Source organism: Leguminivora glycinivorella, chromosome 11 (assembly GCF_023078275.1).
Source record: "Leguminivora glycinivorella isolate SPB_JAAS2020 chromosome 11, LegGlyc_1.1, whole genome shotgun sequence".
Taxonomy (NCBI): Eukaryota; Metazoa; Arthropoda; class Insecta; order Lepidoptera; family Tortricidae; genus Leguminivora; species Leguminivora glycinivorella.
Window position 1 is genome coordinate 9,775,664 of NC_062981.1, and position 21,912 is coordinate 9,797,575.

At 36.7% G+C, this 21,912-nt stretch overlaps 1 protein-coding gene across 1 annotated transcript in view; it reads left to right on the plus strand.

Moving 5' to 3' along the window:
* The window catches only part of LOC125230961 (dual 3',5'-cyclic-AMP and -GMP phosphodiesterase 11-like), a 306,906-nt gene that overhangs the window by 35,147 nt on the left and 249,847 nt on the right, over positions 1 to 21,912 (plus strand). The gene's annotated exons all lie outside the window — the stretch shown is intronic.

Genomic DNA, 21,912 nt, shown 5'->3' on the forward strand with positions numbered 1-21,912 from the left:
CACGCGGCGGACCGTCGGCCCGACTGGTCCGCCGACCGGTTGAGACGGCTAAGCTGCGATGTCCTTTTTTAACAGGATTGGAACTGAAGAATTCTTAAGAATACTGCATATCGCACGTCTGTTAAAACTTAGGTGCTAAACTTTATCTGCGAAGTTTGATACCTAATACCTAAGGTAATCAATTAAGAGTTTGCCAAAGTTTTGCACGTGTTCTGATAATGTCTTATCTTTATCTACGTCTGTCCCAAATCTTCTGCTTGAAAAGTCGTGAAATTTTGTTTAAATTTGCCCGCCACATTTGTAAGAAAAAATGATACTTGGATAGAGAAATTAAGCTTGACGAATATCCTAAATCTATATCAATTAAATGTAGTTAAAAGATCCAAATATCCAGTAATCACGTCAAGACAACAGTTACAAGATTCTTCGTTCCAGAAAGAATCTACCATCAGAATAATGACTTGTTAACTTGCCTTTGTAGCAAAAACTAAAGCAATTTCACCTACATTTGCTTTTACTGTTGTTTCAAAAGTCCGAACAATTCTAAAGAAGATAATTGACGTAGGACCGTAACAAGACTCCCGAGACAAATGATTCGCGAAGTTTTTTTCGAGCCAGTTGGACGATCAGTTGGACGATTGGTTGAGCGAATTCACTTGTTGCTGGCCTATTGCAACTGGCATACGAGTCATTTGTTTTTATCTGCTTACAAAACTATAAATGTTGGATAAATTGAATCAATAAAACACTGCTATTGTAGTCTTTTAACGAATTTTTGTTTATATTTTTTGCAAACATTCGAGAAAACTTAATCTGCTTCGAGTTTTTAACGAAAGATTTTGAAAGGTCAAGAAAATATCACAGTAGATTATGAGATAGATAGATATGAGTCGAATTTTGGTGATTACTAGGTACAGAGACAAGGAAAGTGAAGTAAAAGAACTGGGAAATCACTTTCATCAATCATTGCTAGTTTCCTTTTTGTTAATGTAGGTGAGTGATCGACATGTTCTAATGATTAGGTAGAAAGAAGTTAAAGAGAGGTAAAAAATATATGAATTACTTTTGCTCGGATATCTACCACATTAAACGTCGATGCTTACAATACTTTTTAATACAAGTAAGACGCTAAAGCCATATTCATTATATCGTCCACTTAAAATCCTGATGGAAATTTCCGTAAGACCGACGGTTTTATGCATTAAGCTAGTAATGAAGTACTTGCAATCTCACAGTTAATAGTCAGAGGTCGCCGTCAAATTCCTAGTTCCCAGTAGATGCATTCAGATTTTAAAACATGACATTTTTTTGATATTAACTTCAGTGCGACTCGCTCGCTCTTACTTTATGAGAACGAGACGCATTGTGGTTAATGCCAGTTCAGTATGATGGTTTAAAATCTGAATACGGCTACAGTAGCCATTTCTTGGCGCCAGCTGTAATAAATCCCAGCGAAAGCATTAAAAATCTCGTTAAAATTCTCTCCAGTAGCAAGCCACAATCCTTTGGGAAGCTAACATGTTCTAAGCTAACTGCAGATTGGAACGGACAAGGTACACCGGTCTTAGTACATAAAATGAGAGGATTCTTTTCCTTCACTGTTCCTCATTTTTGCGCTTTCCTGGTGGCTACAGATAGCCATAATATTGTTGCAGGCAGTGTATAGCAATTGTGTTTTAAGAGAGAATCGATATCAAACTTTTTTTTTTACTATAAAAGGGTTTCCTCATGGCCACAGACTAGCCGAAGTGAAGGAGCGGTGAAGAGTTTGCTTTAATAACATGTTCTACTCATTATTTAAATATTTATTTAAGCAACTAAGTTAATGATAACGAGTTCGGCCACCCAGCGTGCTGTCATTTACAATTGGCAATTTTGTTTAAAGAAAACACTGTGGAATATAAATGTACCCATTAATTCGTTATCTTTACTAAAGTACTCAATTAGGCATACCACTATATATTTCAAGGCAGATACATTTCAAGACTGTAGGACAAACATGTTTTATCCAAACATTCCAAACATGCGTCTCAAACTTAAATATTCCTTCACAAAACACAAAAGGACTAGCCAGGGATTCAAATTTTGCAAATAATATCACAGCTAACCGCTATAAATATCGCATATTATAATAATTCGGTTGATATTACATTCGGCGCGCGTGGGCCTGCGGCGCGATTTTTCCCGGATGAATACATTATCGCGGTTAGTATTCAAGTCGGGCGCCACAGATTGCGTTACCTTGTCGCCTTGAGGGCTCATTGCATATTGCAATAACTGCGGGTGAATCATAGAAAACGTGCTGAAACCGTATACCATACCGTTATGGATGCGGTTTTGAATGTGACGGACGTGTGCGGACACGGACATGACACTGCGCCGATCTGACGGGAGTTACGAGGTGTTATTATTCTTACGTACGAATCTGATCTCGAGAATTCTTGGAATTGCAATTGGTGTAACTCTGACTATACATACCTCACTTTTTGATGACGCTTGCACGCACAGTTTACTTGTAATCTTCAGCTATTATTTTTAGGGCTTCTTAGTCAAGACTGGTTTCTTATATTTATTTTACTAGGTCCAAGGTTTAGCACTGAGTCACCCTAGTGATCAACTGCTAGAGTTATCATTGTTATCAATGGATTACGTGCCTTTTCAATAGGCAATCTCACTTGATTTTAGGTTGACATTGACACCGTACGATAAGCTTGTATGAATAATTTGATTTTTTCAGACACTGTTTTTAAATAACCACTTGCTTTTTAGAAGTGTATAAGATGACTGAGACTATAACGGTTTAGGTTCTGCCCGAGACGTTTTATTGCACACATAAAGAATCACGTGATCACCAATCTCCCGTCGCAATTTCCAAACAGGGGACCGATTTTTGAGTCTCACGCGTTCGAATTCAGAAAATTGTCATTGAAAATAATAAGCAAGTCACCGTTTTCAACCAGTATTTTAGTAACAAAATCCCGTATATGAAATTCAAAAATCGCCCCCCTGTTCTAGAATGAATCATCCTTAATCCATTTAACCTTTTCACATAAATAACCCCGACAAGATTATTAGGTATATTAATATAAATTCGTTCCAGAAATCATATAATGCCCGTGACGCAAAGGCTCTTCCGTTTCCTCGGAAGCTTTTAGACTATAATGTATTATATTTCGCCGCTCATGTGGCACGGATAATTTACTAATCCCATGGGCACAATATACTTACACATCGCTTACTATGAAATATAAGCGATATTTCATAGTAAACGATATGTCTATCGTCTATCGTTTATTAGCGTGTCTGAATTTCTCAATGAATTACAAAATTAGTGACATTAACACAACAATAACCTAACCACAATATTAAAATTTTAAAAAAACCCCGACTGCGACATAGTAGACCGATTTTCATGAAACATGGCTAAGAACACTCCCGACTAACTCAGCTTTCAGACATAAAAAAACTAAATCTAAATCGGTTCATCCGTTCGGAAGCTACGATGCCACAGACAGACACACACACAGACAGACAGACAGACAGAGAGACAGACGGACAGACAGACAGACACGTGAAACTTATAACACCCCGTCGTTTTTGTGTCGGGGGTTAAAAAGAAAAATGTGTGCAGAAGTAGTCAAAAATGTTTGAAATAGGTTTTGAACTCCACACTATACCTGTCTCTCACATAAAATCCGCGAAGTCGCTTAAAAGGTATAGGGCAGGCTAGGACTAATAGTAAGTACCTGCAACTTAATAATAAATCCCTGAAAGAGTGAGATCTAAATTGTAATTTTATCACCGTAATCTAAAAAACTTATGAAAATCGTGAAAAGTCTTACAGGAAGCTTGCAAAAGCCGTATAAAAAAATCTAGTCTGAAAGAAAGGCTTTCCTGATTAACTTTTCAAAAAAAGAACTGTCTCCGTCCAAAGACTTTCTGTAAAAATGCAATCAGCCGCCGCATTCAGGGATACTTCTCGTCCGATTCTGAATTATTCATCCACAGTATTTGAGATCCGGAAATAGGTTTATTGAAAATAGTTCCTAGATGTTTTTACACATTTTTTGCCTGGGTTTTTTTATCTTATAATATAAAAATGTTATATAAATACAAAGAAGTTAATTTACTTGTCCACAGGACTTGAATTCATCTATTCTAGAACAGTATGATTATAAAGGAAGGAAAAATTAGAAGAAAAAATCTGTCCTAGAGAATTTTTATGACTATCAATACTATCATAAATATATTAAACAGTCATTTATCACGATTTACATCACAATGGGAGGTGCAATCTTTACAGACCTTTAAGTGGATTCTCGGAATAAATCGCGTTTAATGAAATAGCATCTTAGATAATAGGTACACTTATTCACACGGCATAATATTCTTCACGGCGGGCATTTTCAGAATTTGGGGCCCCCCAATTAGCAAAAGTTGTTAACAAAAATTAACTCGCTGTCAGTTTTGTGACGACAATTAATCATAAAATATGTTTAAAAATTTACTTTTTTCACATTCTGAATGTAGATTATCGCTTAAAGTTTATGTAATTAACACTAAAACAATATTTTTATTGAAATTTCATGCTTAATTATCGTCACAAAACTGACAGTGAGTTGGGGGGTCCCAAATAGTGAAAATTCCCTGATACGACATAGCATTATACCTCTAAACATTCTTCACGACAGAAGTCTCCGGTTAGCGTGATAGTTTAATTTCATGAATATGCGAGATGTTTTCCTAGATGCTCTTATTCAGGAAAAGTGTAAGTGATAGGCATCACAAATGTTGTCTGATACTCGAACATGTTCGAAATATAACTGTAATCGTGTCCTTTCCCTCACCAAGAGCACAGTATCATAAAGAGTACTATCGTACAGTATGGCCACTCCCGCTCCCCGCTGAAAGTGACGCCTACCCCCTCTCGGTTACCGCCTGTCAAAAGCGCGAACAGTAGACCTGTCATATTTCACTCATACAAGCATAGTACGCGTTCACCTACACGAACTTAGACTGTGTGCTAGGAACGCGCCTCTTTCATATGTTTGATCGCCAGTGTCCGAGGTGTGCCAGGTTGGCAGCAAAGTAAAATATGACGACATGAACATAATTACGTACCTCGTGGTCGTATTATGTAGTTCCTTGCTGGATATTATGTACATATTATACGTAATTTAATCAACACAATATGCAAACCAAACAAAATGTAAAACAACATCAATGAACGTCACGGTGGCAGACACTTGCGTCATAATTAAAAAGTTATTAGGTACTAGTATCCATTTTTTATTTGTCAAAATCTGTGGAAGTTCATATTGAAAATCTAGATTAGATTTTTAGGATCCAACCACTAATCATCAACGCACCAGATAAGATCACAGACGCAGATAAAACCCCGATGGTAACATAATATTAATAATGTGATGTTGGTAATAATTACTCATAACAGTCGATAAGAATAATTTTGCATTAATGTTTTCACAAGTTCCTGCCTACTCTCATGAGTCACGTCGGGCACTCGAATGTTAATTTTGTAAAGTGGACTGTTGTTTACATTGCTTTATGACGGAGCTGAGTTTTCATTTGAAGTTGAGTATTATAATTATGCGAGCGTTTGCTAGGAACAAGCAAATAGAGACACTGAATGTAGGTATTTGTACATACAAAGCCAAATTGAGCATATTATTTAAATAATTAATTGGAACAAATTGACCAGTAAGAAGTTTGTGAAGTATTTTTGGTCATTATTTCGTAGTCAAAGTGAGGGAATATTTATTCTTTCAAACAAGTTTTTTTATCATGCGACCATATTGGACCGGTGTTCCAGAATAGTCGCAGGTTTGAGTCCTGCCGGAGGTGTAAATGTTTTCCTTAATCTATAAATATATTTCCTTGAAAAAAAGCTCCTTTATTTGTACATAATTAGATTCGTTTCATCTAAATTGTCGAGGATTTAAAGTTTTTCCTTCCCATTACGACCTTTAAAAGCGCAAGATCAGCAATTTCGTAAAAGCTGACATTTGGAATTCGGGTTCTAATCTCATTAATTCGAACCAGACGTTTGATGACATCATTTAGAGGGATGAGAAATGTCAGTAATTAAAGGAAAATTTATTTTTTACCCGTCGTAGTCGTAAAATGTGGCATTCTCAAGAAAATGGTACCACAATGTAGCTGAAACATAAGGTCGGTCTAACACGATACTTGTGTAAGTTATTAGCAAAATTAGTCCTTATGCTAAGCCTTATTTGGTACCTTTTACTAGAGAATGTCACAAATTCAGTTGATTTAGGATATCCTTCGGGATACGTCTAGCATTAGTGGTAATATTTCTTACTACTAGACATTTTTTCTTGATCAAATATATTTTCTACGTGAATTAGTTCGTACTCATGGGATATCTTAGAAATCATTTTGGGAAATCTTTCTGTGTATTTTATTGTATTTACTTTTATAGGGTTCGCCCTTTTTGAACTGTAACAAGTTCGTCTAGGAATTCAACTAAACAAATTCTGGGTACCAAAACTGTTTGATATGGGAACGTGTAATTAAATTATTAACATATTTACATAGTTGGGCGAATTTTTATTTTGTTGTAGCGTTTTGAAAAACTTGTGTTTTTATAAATGTTGTTAGTTTGAATGATAACAATTGTTTTTCGTGTTCATTAGTCATTCATCTACATAAAATTCAATGAAATTAATAGCATTTTTGTAAGAACTGAGAAAAAAATGAACTTTAATCGATGTTTCTGGAGCTTGGTGATCCACTGAGTTACAAAATTACTAATGTATAAAAATAACAAAAAAAGACGTATATATGTGAAATCTTTTATTAATATTAGAAATCTTAACAAAATGAACTTAAATTTTAAAAAAAAACAGTTGGATAAACACAAAAGAACCCTCTAAAAATCACTTTTACATATCCACTGAGTGACATTGTGGTCAAAAAACTTCAAAACTTTTTCGTAAAAACATAAAAATCTGTTGAAAAATTAACTATAAACTCCTATTAAATGTAAAGAAGAGGTTAGATTTATATAATATCATACTCACAGGTAGGTAAGGCTAATAAAATCTTATAAAAATTTAAATTTACGTCTAAGAAATTGCTAGGACAATTTCTCAGTGGAACGTAACATAAAACTAAGGGTGCGATTAACATGGAGCTAATTTAACTACGTCAAACAATTAAGCAAACTGGTTTTACGTGGATGTTAATATCTCAAATAAAAAATAAATAAATTAACTGAGCCTTTTTCAGAAAAAGTGTACATATTCAGTGTCTTCAAAATATTTACTTTTTGGACTCATTTTACGCCTCACGTATGAAAATTGAGGCCCTTAATTTAGTAATTTGTTTTATATGTATATTGCATCACATTCATGAGAATAATTAAACTTCCATATAAAAAAGTGACGATAATTTTTTTTTCATGTATATGATGTGAAAATATAAATGTGTACTTATAACGCGGCTTTATCGTTCCACTGAGTTACTTTTTAATCCACTGAGAAACAATATTTCTCAATGGAACGTAACGGTTACGCCTTTGAGAAACAAAATTCTGGTTGTAAATTAAATTATACAAACTCTTCCCGTAAACGTTATATATTATTAAAATAGATAAACTAACTAGTAATATGAACAGGTAGTTTCTTAATAAATATGCAACATACCTTCGAAAACGTAGTCACTATGTGGAACTCAGAAACGGACCTCTAAAACACGCTCGAACAAATCCTTCCTTTACGAATTGTGGCGTGCGACTGACAACAAATAACCAATATGGCGTACACGGCAAGACATTATAATGTTGCCAGAATAAAAAATAACCTACCACTTTAGTAGTAAAATAAGTAAATATTGACGAAATTTCTCCGTAACTCAGTAGGATTTTCCACAGAGCTACTTTTTGTGGTTTATGTTTGAAATGATTTTTTAGCATTCTAAAACTATTTATGATCGATAAAGTGTTATTTAAATTAGAAATTAATGTACAAAGAAACATTTAAATAAATAAAATATATTGTTATGATACAAAAATAATATTTGAACGCATATGAAACATAAGTACTTCATGGTAGGACATGGGAAAAACAACACTTTTGTTGACTTCAAACAGAAGTTTTTAATAAAAATATGACTAATATTCATCCAAAACTAATAATTTCTGAAAGACAATTTATTTATTTATGCATAAATATCAAACGCCTGTAAAAAAGTGATATAGAATTTTTGCAATCTTTGTCAAAAGAGGTAGGACATGCCAAATTTGGTACCATACAACAAAAAAAAAATTTGCCCAGTTATCGTATTTTATTAATTCCATGAATATCCTCAACTGAGTTGTAAAGAAAACGTTGTTATGGTTTCCCGCTTTGATCTACAAGTAGGAATTCTTAGGAATCGTTTGAGTCATAAGTCTTAAGAAATCATATGTGGAAACAGGAAGCCTTGGAAATGCTTGAAATAGTTAATGTAGCATGTCTTCCAATGAAGAAGCTGTGTTTTGCATTAAAATAAACAATGTTCATTCGAAAATCATAGTGGCCGGACTAACACGCACCTCATTTGTTTGTAACCGACGATATGGTCACATAAAAACTAAGTATATAAAACTAACTAGTATATAAAAACTAAGTTTGTGACGCTATGCTGTTAGCTGTAAGTTGCACATGTAATTCTGACAAATAAAAATAAAAAACTCGTATTTTCTTCTGTCTCTCAGTGAAAAGACAACTGTAGTATAGTATGAATTTTCTGAGATGAACTTTTCGCTTTAGCCGTAATCTGTTAAACAAAGGCTTTTGTTTCTATTATTCCCGGCGACTAGCTGCCGTTTACACAACACGTACTAAAGTCTCAGTGTAGTTAAAAAGCAACTATCGTGATAGCAATAAGGTTCAAATTTATTAAACAGTTTGCAGTATGCAGGTAACTTTTTTTGAAGATGACAAAACGTGTTATCTCCGAAAGGTATTTTTATGGATTTGAACCTTATTACCATCATGATAGTTGCTTTTCAACTACACTGAGACTATAGCACGTGCCGTTTAAACGTGAGCTAGCCGCCGTGAATAATAGAAACAAAGGCCTTTGTTTAACAGATTACGGCTAAAGCGAAAAGTTCATCTCAGAAAATTCACACTATAACTATGTAGGGGATACATACAAAGTTAAAGCCTGACCAGAAATATATGATTATTGTCAAGAGGGCGCTGTTATTCTGATTTATGGGGTGACATTTCAGAATAGTATGCAGAAAAGAGTTCCAATGAAATGCCGCAACATGATGGTCAGGCTTTACTGCGTTCTAACATTAGTAGCAGTCGTGAGATACGAGATTTTTTCAAAGTAGTGACGATATATATCTTAATATCTGGGCGACCGAGCTCCGCTCGGTTCTATTTTAATATATCACGTCTTTAGATAAAAAAAACTCTTATAAATACTTTAGATAAAAAAAAAAAAACAAAAAAAAAGACAAAAAACAAAAACTTAATTTCTGGCCGGGATTCGAAACCCTGACACCTACGATCTATCTGCGTACATTAGACCGACCTCGTACGACTGAGCTAAGCGGAATCGATGCGCGCGCGGCGAAATTAACGACCATATTTTACGTTTACTAACGCGAAAGAAAAACTCATGAAAACTCGAAAATTCGCGTTTTCCGGGATCTAAGGCTACGCTAGATCGATTTTTCACCCCCGAAAACCCCCACATAACAAATTTCAGCGGAATCGTTAGAGCGGTTTCCGAGATCGTCGGTAATGTCGGTATAAATAAATAAATAAATATACAAGAATTTCTCGTTTAAAAGTATAAGATATGTACCGTATCGTCTTGTTCAATCAAAAGGGTATCTACTTATTGTCTGTTGCCACAGACGCTATTTTCATAATAGTTGTAATACGCAATCAATTTTATCGACAACCAAAATTGTGGTGCCTTTTCAATGAAGAGTCAAATATGCTGAAGCACTTTTGATTAAAACAAACAAAAATGCACGGAAAATCGTTTTATTAAATGAATAACTTTCGTTTTATGTACTAGCTTGGAATACGACTACAAATATTTTTGTAATTAATTCTGTAAAATGTACATTTTCGTTTCTTTTCAAGTTTTACGTACGTAATAAATCAAAAGTGATAACAAGTTTCGCAATTTCGTGTCGACAGATTGATGTCGCAGTATTTTTTTTAATTAACTGCGATTTATGAAAGTCTGAATTAATTGTGGTGACGGGTTAAGAATTTCACCACCCCCTTTCTTCCCGTGGGTGTCGTAGAAGGCGACTATGGGATATGGGTTAAATAAATTGTGGTGTAGGCGAGAGGTTGGCAACCTGTCACTGCAATGCCACAGTTTCGTTTTCTTTTAACCCCTTATTTGCCAAGAGTGGCCCTGAAGCTTTAGTAGTTTCATGTGCTCTGCCTACCCCTTTATGGGATACAGGCGTGATTGTATGTATGTATGTATGTATGAATTAATTGCCTGGTGTCGAGCGCGTTTGGTTGTCAAATAAAAAACTTTTTTTCTAATTAAATGTTTTATTTATTTATTGTGAAAACTACATAGAAGTAGTCTTTGTATTATTGACAGATACGTCTCGGCTTGAGCAAAAAGAACTTAGTCTGGGCGTCCGAATTATCTCCTCTCAGAGTCGCATTTCTTAATCGATTCTCCTGAAATTTTGTCAGTTAAATATGAGTTATTGGAAATGAGTGTAATTTTTGTTTAAGTAACCGTTTAAAAAAAAGAAAGTGACCGTTTATTTATACTACTCTTTTTTATCCACTAATGTAATTTTGTTTATGCTATGTTTATGCTATCGAGTAAATAAAACGTCAAAAACATGGCAATGGTTCCATTCCAATTCAAAATTTACTTAAGTAAAATAATAAACACCGACTCGTCATCTCGCCTTTAAAATACGGAATTTAGCTCACCAACTTTAAACAACAATACGTTAAACTGCGCCTTGTTCCCGCTTCCGCTTTTAAGAAGATTAAAATCTGCATAACTTATGTCTGTTTCTTGTGATGGAGTAGTTTAGGAAAATGTTTCTGAGGCCTAGTCTAGGTGACGTTGACGAGACACGTTGAGTCTGCTTTATTTTTTTTTAATTATAACTTTTATAACTGGAACAGTCAGTGTATTGTGACAGTCAAAGCGCCAAATATATTGTAAATCGTAACACACGTCGTCTGACACAATATATTCGACGCTCGCGCTGACTGACAAATAAAACCAGTCAGTGTTTCATATCATGAAGAATAGAATATCCTGGCGTCGATGCACAAGGAGGCCTGACCCCAGATAAACTGGGATTATGGGCAAAAAGAAGAAAACCATATAATGGAGAAATAAATATTTATTTCTCAGGATAGAGAAAACTAAAAAAAAATTTACTAAAAAAAACAAATTTGGACATAACTCTGTTATTGAGTCAAAATTGTTCTGGGCCGGATTTGCCGTAATAATTTATCTTTCAGACAACAAAAGTCATGCAAACTATTTTTTCAGTAAAATGCAATCGCCGCTTTTTGGGTACAATTCACTTCGCATTTTTACAAACAATTTCGTATGAATAAATCGTTCGGCTATAAATTTTGTTCACGCTGTGCATTGGTCCATATCGTCTAGGCACTCTTTTCAATGTCTCATGTGTATTTTACATTGCCTCAAAAAATAAGTCTTATTGTAAAATGAACTAGGTTATTTTCTCTGTAACATGGGCTGACGAGATAGGATTTTGCGGTATTTAACATCGGAACTCGGATAACGTCGTCTGGGCGTATGCTCTGACAGGTCAGACTGTGTAAATATTGTTTCAATGGATGTCATTCAATATTTTAGAGTCCAATGCCCTCTGGTTGATGTTTTACACATCGTAATTAAGAATTTACACGCTTTGCTTTGACTATAAAAATAAACGTCAAAAATCAAAATGAAAGAGAATGGTAGTTGTATTGTAATTGGTATTTACATATCGTAATTGACAATGCTACATTTTAGATCAGCTTCTAAAAATGAGAGCGCTTCTTAAAAGTATCAAAAGTTTAGTATCCTTGATTTGAATATTTTAAACGTTTTACAATTTCATATTTTCAAAAATGTCAAAAACTTACAATATTGTTATTATCCTTTTATCTATTCCCGTTCACAGTTGAAAAGATCGGCTAAAGGCCGGTACACACGTACTGCAATATGTGCAACCCAATTGCAAGTTGTATGGGTACTACATCACGGTACAAATTGGCGTCCGTCTGTATTAATTAACCCTAAAATTATCGCTTTCACTCTAACTACTATCAAACTAAATTTTTCGGTAGATCCCCAGTGTAATAACGATTAAACATTCAGCCAGTAGTCAGTATCAGTGATTCAAAACCAGCCAATCAGTGAAGTGTAAAGATGTAAGGTCTGTCGTGGAGATGTAGCCGATGACGGATGGCGGGCAGCGCGGCGTAGCGCCCGCATGGGGCAAACGGCGAGCATGTGCCGCCTTAACGGATCATGTCTCCACCACAAGAAGAGTAAGTACTAGAACTGTACATCACAAGATACGACTGGCGGTCTAGCACCTTGTGTTCTCGCACTTCTCGCACGCGAATCCATATATGCGAGAGCGCAAGTTGTGCTAAACCAGCTTAGATATTGAGTTTAAGATCGTGTATTGAAAGTTCACTAATCCTGAAATACATTCGATACTTTTTTTAATTTATCGCCAACTTAGGGCCATACGCTATGGGGGATTTTTTGCATCATAGAATAATTGACTATAGCCGTGCCGTAAGACGTCGCTACAGAAATCGATGTCAAACTTTGTTTGGGCATCATTTCAGTTCTATATATGTAAGTTCAAATTTGGTGTTCCTAACGCAGTAACAAGACTAAACAAAGAAAAAACAAATACTCGGAAACCCACATGATGAATAAGTTTCCAAGTTTATGCTACGTGGGTGGACATTGTGGACAACAGCCGTTCATCATGTGAAAAGAGGATTCGTTAATTCAACTAGTGAGGTATTCTGCTAGCGTAGGCCACGCCGCAGCGAAGCCGGCTTTGGAAGTAATTGCAGAGTATTTCATCTTTACACTGATTTAAACTTTTATTACGATTATTACACATAATTATTTTTAAATCGGGACTTAATCGCGTACGACTATATATTAAACTGACCTATTAAACATTTTAGGGACGGCGTTGTCCCCGTGGTCTCGGAGAAGACGGGCTTGAAATGACATCAACACCTGACAGCCGCGCGAGTTTTTCGAACTACCCGCACTTGGTTTTGATTATCAACTTGAACCGTTTGCGCTTTAGGGATGTTACTCTGTCGACACACAACACTGACGATATTCGATTTAACTTTTTTTTTAAGTTTGAATAGGTAGACGTTTGACCACGCTCACACCTGATGGTAAGATGTGGTCATTCGATTTAATTATGTAGTCATACGCGATTAAGTCCCGATTTAAAAAAATAATTATATTTCATCTTTAAATTGAAACGTCAGAAAACATCAAAAATCATCTTTTTATGGAATTTTGAATGGCTTGTCAAAAAAAAAACCTTAAAGATAACTCGTAAGACGCTTGTTACACGTCGTCGTCGTCGCTGAACGCAGCCGTACGCATGTTCATACTAAGCGGCAACCCAAACTCAGCGACGCGCCCCAAGCGACGTGTCGCGGGCGCGTCTTTTTGAGGAAATTACACTCGAGCGGCGTGGCGTGTTGACATGTTGACGTCCGTTCCGCGCCTTAAGACATGCGTCGCCTGTGTGTGGATTGTCCCTTACGAGCGTATTTTTGGTTGGCGAAAGCCGATTCGGCGTCGATATATTTGGGGAGACCCTAATTCCTAAATAACTAAAAGTTGTTACTGCCATTGTCCCTACACTGTGAATTCGTTGGTCATGGCACTGAAGAGGCGGGTGTCAGCGTCTGCCACTTGATTTATTACAGTACGTGACTCGCTTTATGCTAGTTTTTAGCTATTTGAAATTTGGAAAAATTTAAGCTGAATCCATATTTTATGAATCTCGTTATAACTTTGAAGTAGTAAAATTTGTCGGCTTTGGACATACTTGAATTGTGCTATAAAATGAGCTTTAATTAGTTATAAAATAGTTCATCTACATACTTAATCTAGTTTACCTACTACGTCAAACTAAATTTAATAACCTTAGTGACCGGCCACACCAAAGCGTCGCGTGTCTCGGGGCGCGCAACGGGCGTCCGCGCCACGCCGCTTCAGTGTAATTCAAAAAACGCCTCCTCAGTACATTTTGTATAGGAAAGACGTAAGACGCGCCCCAGGTGGCGTGGCGGCGGCGGGGCGCGCGCCGCGCCGCTTGGCGGCGCGCCTTACGTCCTTCCTATACAAAATGTACTGAGGAGACGCTTTTTGAATTACACTCAGGTGGCGTGGCGCGGACGCCCTTTGCGCGCCCCGAGACACGCGACGCATAAGTGGGAACGCTGCCTTTAGGAAGGCTCCAGTAAGACGTAACCTCACTTCCGGTAGGTACGTCATTTTATATGATGCCTGATTGCTGATGACGTTGTGCTCTCAATAAAGCTTCGGAACCTCTAGCCCGGTCCGCCGGGGCATTCCACGAGAAAGTCGCTTACGACACGCTTTGCCTTGTATGGCAGCTATATCAATCAAATCCGTAAAGCTCGTGAAAATCCTGCCAATTGGTTAACCAAGTCATTAAAGGTTGTCAGGGACAACTTCGCTTCTTAGCGTCTTCAGAAGTATTAGAAGAATTGCATGTCGTAAGCGACATTCTCGTGGAATGCCCCTGCCGCAGTCTAATGTGAGTCTTGGTCTGCTATTGAATAGCCATTTATTGTAGGTACGAGTATTTTCTATCTAATTACTAGAAAAGCAGCCTTTAAAATTGTAAATACATACGGTATGATTGGTTTTTCTAACTCGCAAATACAACAAAGATTACGTTTCTAAAAATATGGCGCCGTGTCCTACATTTTTTACTCGCAAACCAGCTTAAGCTTTTAAAGAAATAAATAAACGAGTAAATAGTGAAAGAAAGTTGTTTTCCCTGTAAGATAAATAAAGGAGGCATCGGCAGTTATATCGGGTTACAGGCGGCGAGGCTCGGTAAGTTCGGTAACTAAGTAATGGTTTGCCTTTAAATCCTTTAATATAAAATAAATTAAATACACCACCAATTAATTGTGTAGGTTTTAAAACCCCTTCGCGTGTGGTGACGGGCTGACGGGTTAGGAATTTCACCAACCCCTTTCTTCCCGTAGGTGTCGTAGAAGCCGACTGTGGGATATTGGTGCAAATGTGGCTTGGGCGATGGGGTAGCAAGTGTAGCAACTTGTTACTGCAATACTCGTAACATAATTTGGTTATCTTTTAATCCCTAAGGGACCTTTTGAATTTTTGAATTACTAAGGGACCGTCCCCACTCAGGCGACGCATGTCCTGAGACGCGGAACGGACGTCTCCGCCATGCCGCCTGAATGTAATTCAAAAAACGTTTCCTCAGTACATTTAATAGGAAGGACTAAATGTACTGAGGAGACGTTTTTAGAATTACATTCAGGCGGCTTGGCGGAGACGTCCGTTCCGCGTCTCAGGACATGCGTCGCCTGAGTGGGAATGGTCCCATACGTTTTGCTACTTCGATCTTAGTAGTTATCGCTTTATACTTGAACGCCACCGTAACCACGTTACGTAATTTATGTACAAATTGCTCTCAGCGGTCGCGTGTTCGGGCACAGTATTAAATAATCGCACTTGCATGTCACGCCAAAACGGAAACTTCCATTCTGAACTGTAATATGTGGCTTATGCTACAAAGTGTTATATTATAAGAACATTTTCATCTGAAATATCCATAGAAATTTATCTTTACTACAGGTGCTATCATGCTAGATTGACCCAATGCTTGGGAAGAGTAATTTGTATTCCTCTATTATTAAAATTTGTATATTTGAAATATACGGATGTAATCACGTTAATATATTGCGATTGACGACATGCTTTCATCAGGCGTGAGTGCTCGCGGCGGCAATCCGTACACTGTCGCTTAAATATTTCACAATAAAGACAATTGTCTCCTGACAGAGACACTTCGTCGTTTATTTCGTGTTCAACAAGGAAATATTGACGATGAGGAACAATGTTTCTTATCAAACCAGAGATAGGCACAGTCTTGTCAGTGTCAAGTGTCAATCTCACAGTAGTGAAATAGCCCACAGGACGTCTGTGATTAAAATTTGTACTATTGTTAGGGACCGACCCCACCTAGGCGTCGCGTGTCTTGCGGCGCGTAACGGACTGTACTGAGGAGACGTTTTTTGAATTACATTCAGGCGGCGTGGCGGAGACGTCCGTTCCGCACCTCAGGACATGCGTCTCTTAAGTGTGGCCGGTCCCTTAGACGTTTCTAATTCTACTTGTTAAAAATTGCTACAAGGACCCTTGAAAGTCACGGAACGCCACATTTAGTAAACCTGATTGTTCTATACGGCTCTGTTTGTTTACGTTTCATATTAATACAGACGTCATCGTACTGTTTTCGAGTTTCTTTTGATCTAAAAATAGATGTACTAAATTAAAAAATGAATTGAACATGCAGGGTTTCGTTCGTAAAACGAAAAAACTCTCATTGCTAATAAACATAGACGGTACAGTACCTACTATAACATGACTCATCTAAAGACTCTGCCCGTCTGCCCATTGACTGGCTTATTGACTGCATTGAGAATTACCAGCTCTGTAAATCTGTAAAAATGGGACAAAGTAAAAAAAAAATCTGTATAGTGAGATTAGTGAGTAGTTTAGTTCTGTCAGAAATGACTTGTTTTCTCTTTATAGGCACTGGTCCTACCAAAAGCGAATTAGGACTGAGCTATCGGCCGGCGATAAAAGAGACATGATGCTCATGATAGCGCGTGCGAGTGGTATAGGTCGTCGCCGAGCGATGAATAAATCGCTCGCTGTCTCTTTTATTTACGCGTGAGCGACTATCTTTTTTTTTATAATCTGTGACTTCCGAGTCCAGTCCCCGCGAATGATACGGGCGGCTGAATTCAATTAATCAGTATGTTTTTCCGTATGCATAGATAATAAATCTGTTTGTATTAATGAAAATTGGACAGTGTTATGGAATAAGCGATCAAGCGACAGTTAGTTGAAATCGAGAAAATGAGCTAGAAAGATTTGAAATTTGAATCAGTTGTTGTAAGTTCATTTATAAAGCAAAAAAGTTAATTTTGACATTGAACCTATAAAAGTGTTCATAATTTAAATAGATAAAAAAATAACACCATACCTATTCTAGTTTCGAAGTTATTAACGTTTTTCCGCTTGATTCTTTACTGAACTAATACTGCGATGAGGTTAATTTATTTCGCCGTAGCGTACTATGAGACATATTTTGTCGCTTGATTCTTTAATGCAAATTGTTAGAGGTAAAGTGAATACTAGTAAATAGTGCTATTGTAAATAAATCAACAACAATGTTTTCCTTCACAATCATTAGGACTAATCCGTCTAACAATTTAGTTTTGTTGTGCAATCAACTTTTTTTAATAAATGTCAAAAAAATCAGCATATATGGCAAAATTGGCATTGTAACTAATAATAATTCATTAGTACTAGCCAGGATTACACACATAAGATATTATGATATAACAAAACCGCTTGATACGTAGTTCTCATTAAGCGAAATATCCTGCAATTTCAAATATGTAACAACGAATTAAACGACACCATTAGGGCAGTTAAATCGATATTGCGTTTATAAATCATCAAAACTTAAAACCAAAACGAATTAATAACATCTTTATGGCGTTTAACTCGATTTTGCGATTTAGAATATACGCTTATTATAATTTGTAAAAGTAAATTTGGCGTTCAATTCGTTTTTACGTAACGACTTAGTACACAGGGCCATACAAATTTTAACGTGTCGCTTGATTCTACCCCTTAAAATAAGGCTGTAAGCATGATTTTTCAACAAAGAAATAGTCAATACTATAGATTATCACATTTATATCCGAACTGCATTCATAACTTTTTTTTCGGATTTTGGCGCTTAGTTCGCTATTCCATAACACCGTCCAATTGTGAAATAATGTAATGATGGAAATGATGAATACATGAATGATAATGAGTTATGTACCGTTGAATGTTTTGAGTTTGTTAACTATATAAGTGATAAATTTACAGAATGATTCCAAAGTCGAGTTTTTTGTAATGATCTCCAAAAGGTTATAAGGGTCAATTTTGAGGTTTTGACTGATGATTTCGTGGTTGAGACGTGGGTTCATAAATTTAGGGCAATATCTGAGGAGATGACCTATGGATTGTGGAGTGGTTTGTCGCATGGGCATAGGTCATCGGGGGTGATTTTGAAGCGGTGGAGGTACGTTTTGTGATAGCCATGGCCGGTGAGAATTTGGGTGAGGTGAAATGATAGCGTGATCTATTGTTCGTTTCTATCGCGGATAGCTCACTCGCTTTTAGTGAGACCAGCGCTGTCTGAGTCAAAAGAATGACAAGGTTTTTGTTCACGAAATGCCGCCTATTTAAATGCCTACAAAATGTTTACAAAGAAACCAGCCGCACGTGCGCAGCGTCGGATGATTAGGGTTGCTTATGGATAAAACGAATTAATTACTCAACATAAAATTTTATACTAAGTTTTATATTATATTTAAGTCTTGGGTACTTTCTAGGTATATATACAGTATTTTGGTTTAAGTTCCAACATCACAAGCCTTATTGAACTTTTCCGTGAGACTTAATCAATAGTAGATCTGTGTAAGAATGTCCTATGGTACATAATTTATTCATGATGTCTATTTAACTTAGCATTGTTAGCCATTCCACACGAGAACATCGCATATGTAAAATAACAATAGAAAGTGAATACTACCCCTGATTACGCCGCGAACTCGCGGCCGCCGTCATGTACTTGTAGCATGGCGATAGAATCGCGGAGTGAGCCGCCCCTTATTTGGAAACTGAAAATCAGCCGTCTCGCTAAATGTCCTACATTTTATACATTCATTGGACCAATTATTGTACTTACAATTTCATTGTTTTTGTGTTGCTGAATAAATTTTTTTAATCTATGACCACGGCGATTGCCAACGGACCCTAATGTCAAATGAGAAAGTTTATTTATCGTTGATACGTCAGTGTAAGTATGAAAATATTCCAAGAAGTATTCAATGTGTTGCTTCCGAATACGTTGTTGGTGAATCATTTGGAAAATTCAATTTCAGAAGTCGTTTTACGCTTCCCGTGCCACCCCTTTCTAGAACCCCCTTCCTTTCCTTCCCCCCCCCCCTTCCCTTTCCTTTTCCCACCCCCTTTCCTTTTTTCTTTTTTCCTTTTCTTTCTTTTTTGTCGTAGAAGGCGACTGTGGGATATGGGGCAAACTGTGGCGTAGACGAGAGGCTGGCAACCTGTCACTGCAATGTCACAGTTTCGTTTTCTTTCAGCCCCTTATTTGCCAAGAGTGGCACTGAAACTTGAGAAGTTTCATGTGCTCTGCTTACCCCTTCATGGGATAGAGGCGTGATAGTATGTATGTATGTATGTATGTGTTTTACGCTGTATTGCACTTTTACTTTGTCCTTTGACTAGAGAATTCTGCGACTAGTCTTTTGTTTTTTTATGTTTTGGCACAAACGCTCACGAAACGAAACGCTCGTAGATATCTATCTCTATCGCTCGTGCGTATAGGCATGACAGAGCCAGACTACCTTTCGCGGCGTTTCGTTTTCTTTTTGCGTCGCAGAAATAGCATTCGGCTACAGGGCCTGATGTTATTAAAATCGGTTGCGGTTATTTAAAACGATTAGAAATCCCAATATCTAATGGCTCCATATTATCCATATAATCATCTGAATTTCCCAAGCTTGATAACCAAGTTGTCCTCATTAATCTTACACGCAAATAAATGCACGGGGAACCCAGTGACGTCACGGCTTGCTACTCGAATCTGCTATATCTCACCAAAGAGGATCGAGTATTATAGAGAATTACTGTTAAAATAAAATGTGTAATAACAGTGCATAGATTGCCATCTCTCGTCACGGCTTGAAACTTTTGAACCTCAGTTTTGACAATTTGGCCATAATATTGTTAGTATGATATGTGTTAAAATTTCAAATATTAAAATTAGCGCCATCTAGCCGAGTGTTCCCCAAAGGTGTAACGCCATCTAGGCCACCGTACCTTTTTCTCTAGGGCTTTGAGGTACGTTTTTTCTTAGACTTTATCCGTCTATACGGAGTTACATATGTCTTTGATCTCACTTAGAGCGCTTCAATTCATTTGTCACTAAACTCTGATTAGACGTAAAGCACCCACCCTTTCCCGACTGAAGAGAAAGAGCAGACACCACTTTTTGTCATCAGCATAGTTGATTTGTAACTTCATTATTGCTCTTGTGTCGACATATTCGTTCCTTGAAAAAAGCCTCTTATTAATAAAGGTTATCGCATTTTATAAACGTTAAATCGACCTGATCAAAGGGCATTTTCAGAATTTGGGACCCCCTCAATTAGCGAAAGTTGTTAACAAAAATTAACTCACTGTCAGTTTTGTGTCGATAATTAAACATGAAATTTCAATAAAAATATTGTTTTTGTGGTATTTACATAAACTTTAACCGATAATCTACATTCAGAATGTGAAAAAAGTATTTTTTTAGACATATTTTATGCTTAATTGTCGTCACAAAACTGACAGCGAGTTAATTTTTGTTAACAACTTTGCTTATTGGGGGACCCAAATGATTCTCCGCACATGCTTCCGAATTCATACACGCGTCGGCTCGCGTCTATTAAGGAAAGCTCTACGTAATTGACGGTAGGTACCTACTAGGGGCAATTTCAAGTGGCGGGTAATTTCAAATAAAAAAAATATTTATTAATCACGTTTCACATTTTTGAACTAGAGTTCTATATGCGTCCATTAGACACATTAAATAGTAATAGGGCTACCTGTTTTACTCTGATAGAAATAGACATTGTGCGCGATATAGGTATCGTCTGCTTCTTATTGTGAGTAATAGTATACAGACCAAGACGACGAGTGGGAGTTGTCTAAACGCTCGGGACTGATTCGATTACAATTTGGACACAATTGGATGACGTTTATCTCTCCCTCACTTAAAAGTACGTCAGAGACGGAACGATAGATCAATACATATACTATAGGACTATAGTGAGCCACTACTTACAGTAAAACTTCGGGCTCATTTACGTGGCGCGCCCGAACTCGTGGAAAATTTACAATTGAGGTTACATTACATTATAATTACAATTTTAACACACCAATCAAAGCCTACATTGCCTTTAGACACACTTATTCTTGGGAATACCTCACAAGTCATCATCAGGCTCTCATGAGCCATGCGGACAGAAGGCAAAGAATATGTTTTTTTTTATCCTATGTAACTGCTACTTGTAAAATATTTTAGTTACATTGGTTGCCACTGTACAGAGTTGAATCGCAATAAGCTTTCGGCTTTTGTTTTCAGAATAAATACCACGATAAACAGGGATTCAGATTCAAGAGTTTCATAAATAGAATTTCAGAAATATCTCGAGAAGCCAAAGCTATATTAATGACTTGTTCTCCACTCGGATCGCAATGCCATTGCTGGTATTCAAATATATTGCACAAATAAACGTCTATTATTATGGATCACAGAGTGATAATGTGATAAGTGTCTGCTAATATAACTGCGATCTAAATATAAACATTGTTTAGTATTAGATCAGGCGATCTATATGTACTTTGTGTGCTTTAGAAAAATATTGTCATGTATAATTTTTAATCCATTATTTAGTAGGTAACTTAACCTGTATTATGTGCTGACATCGGTGG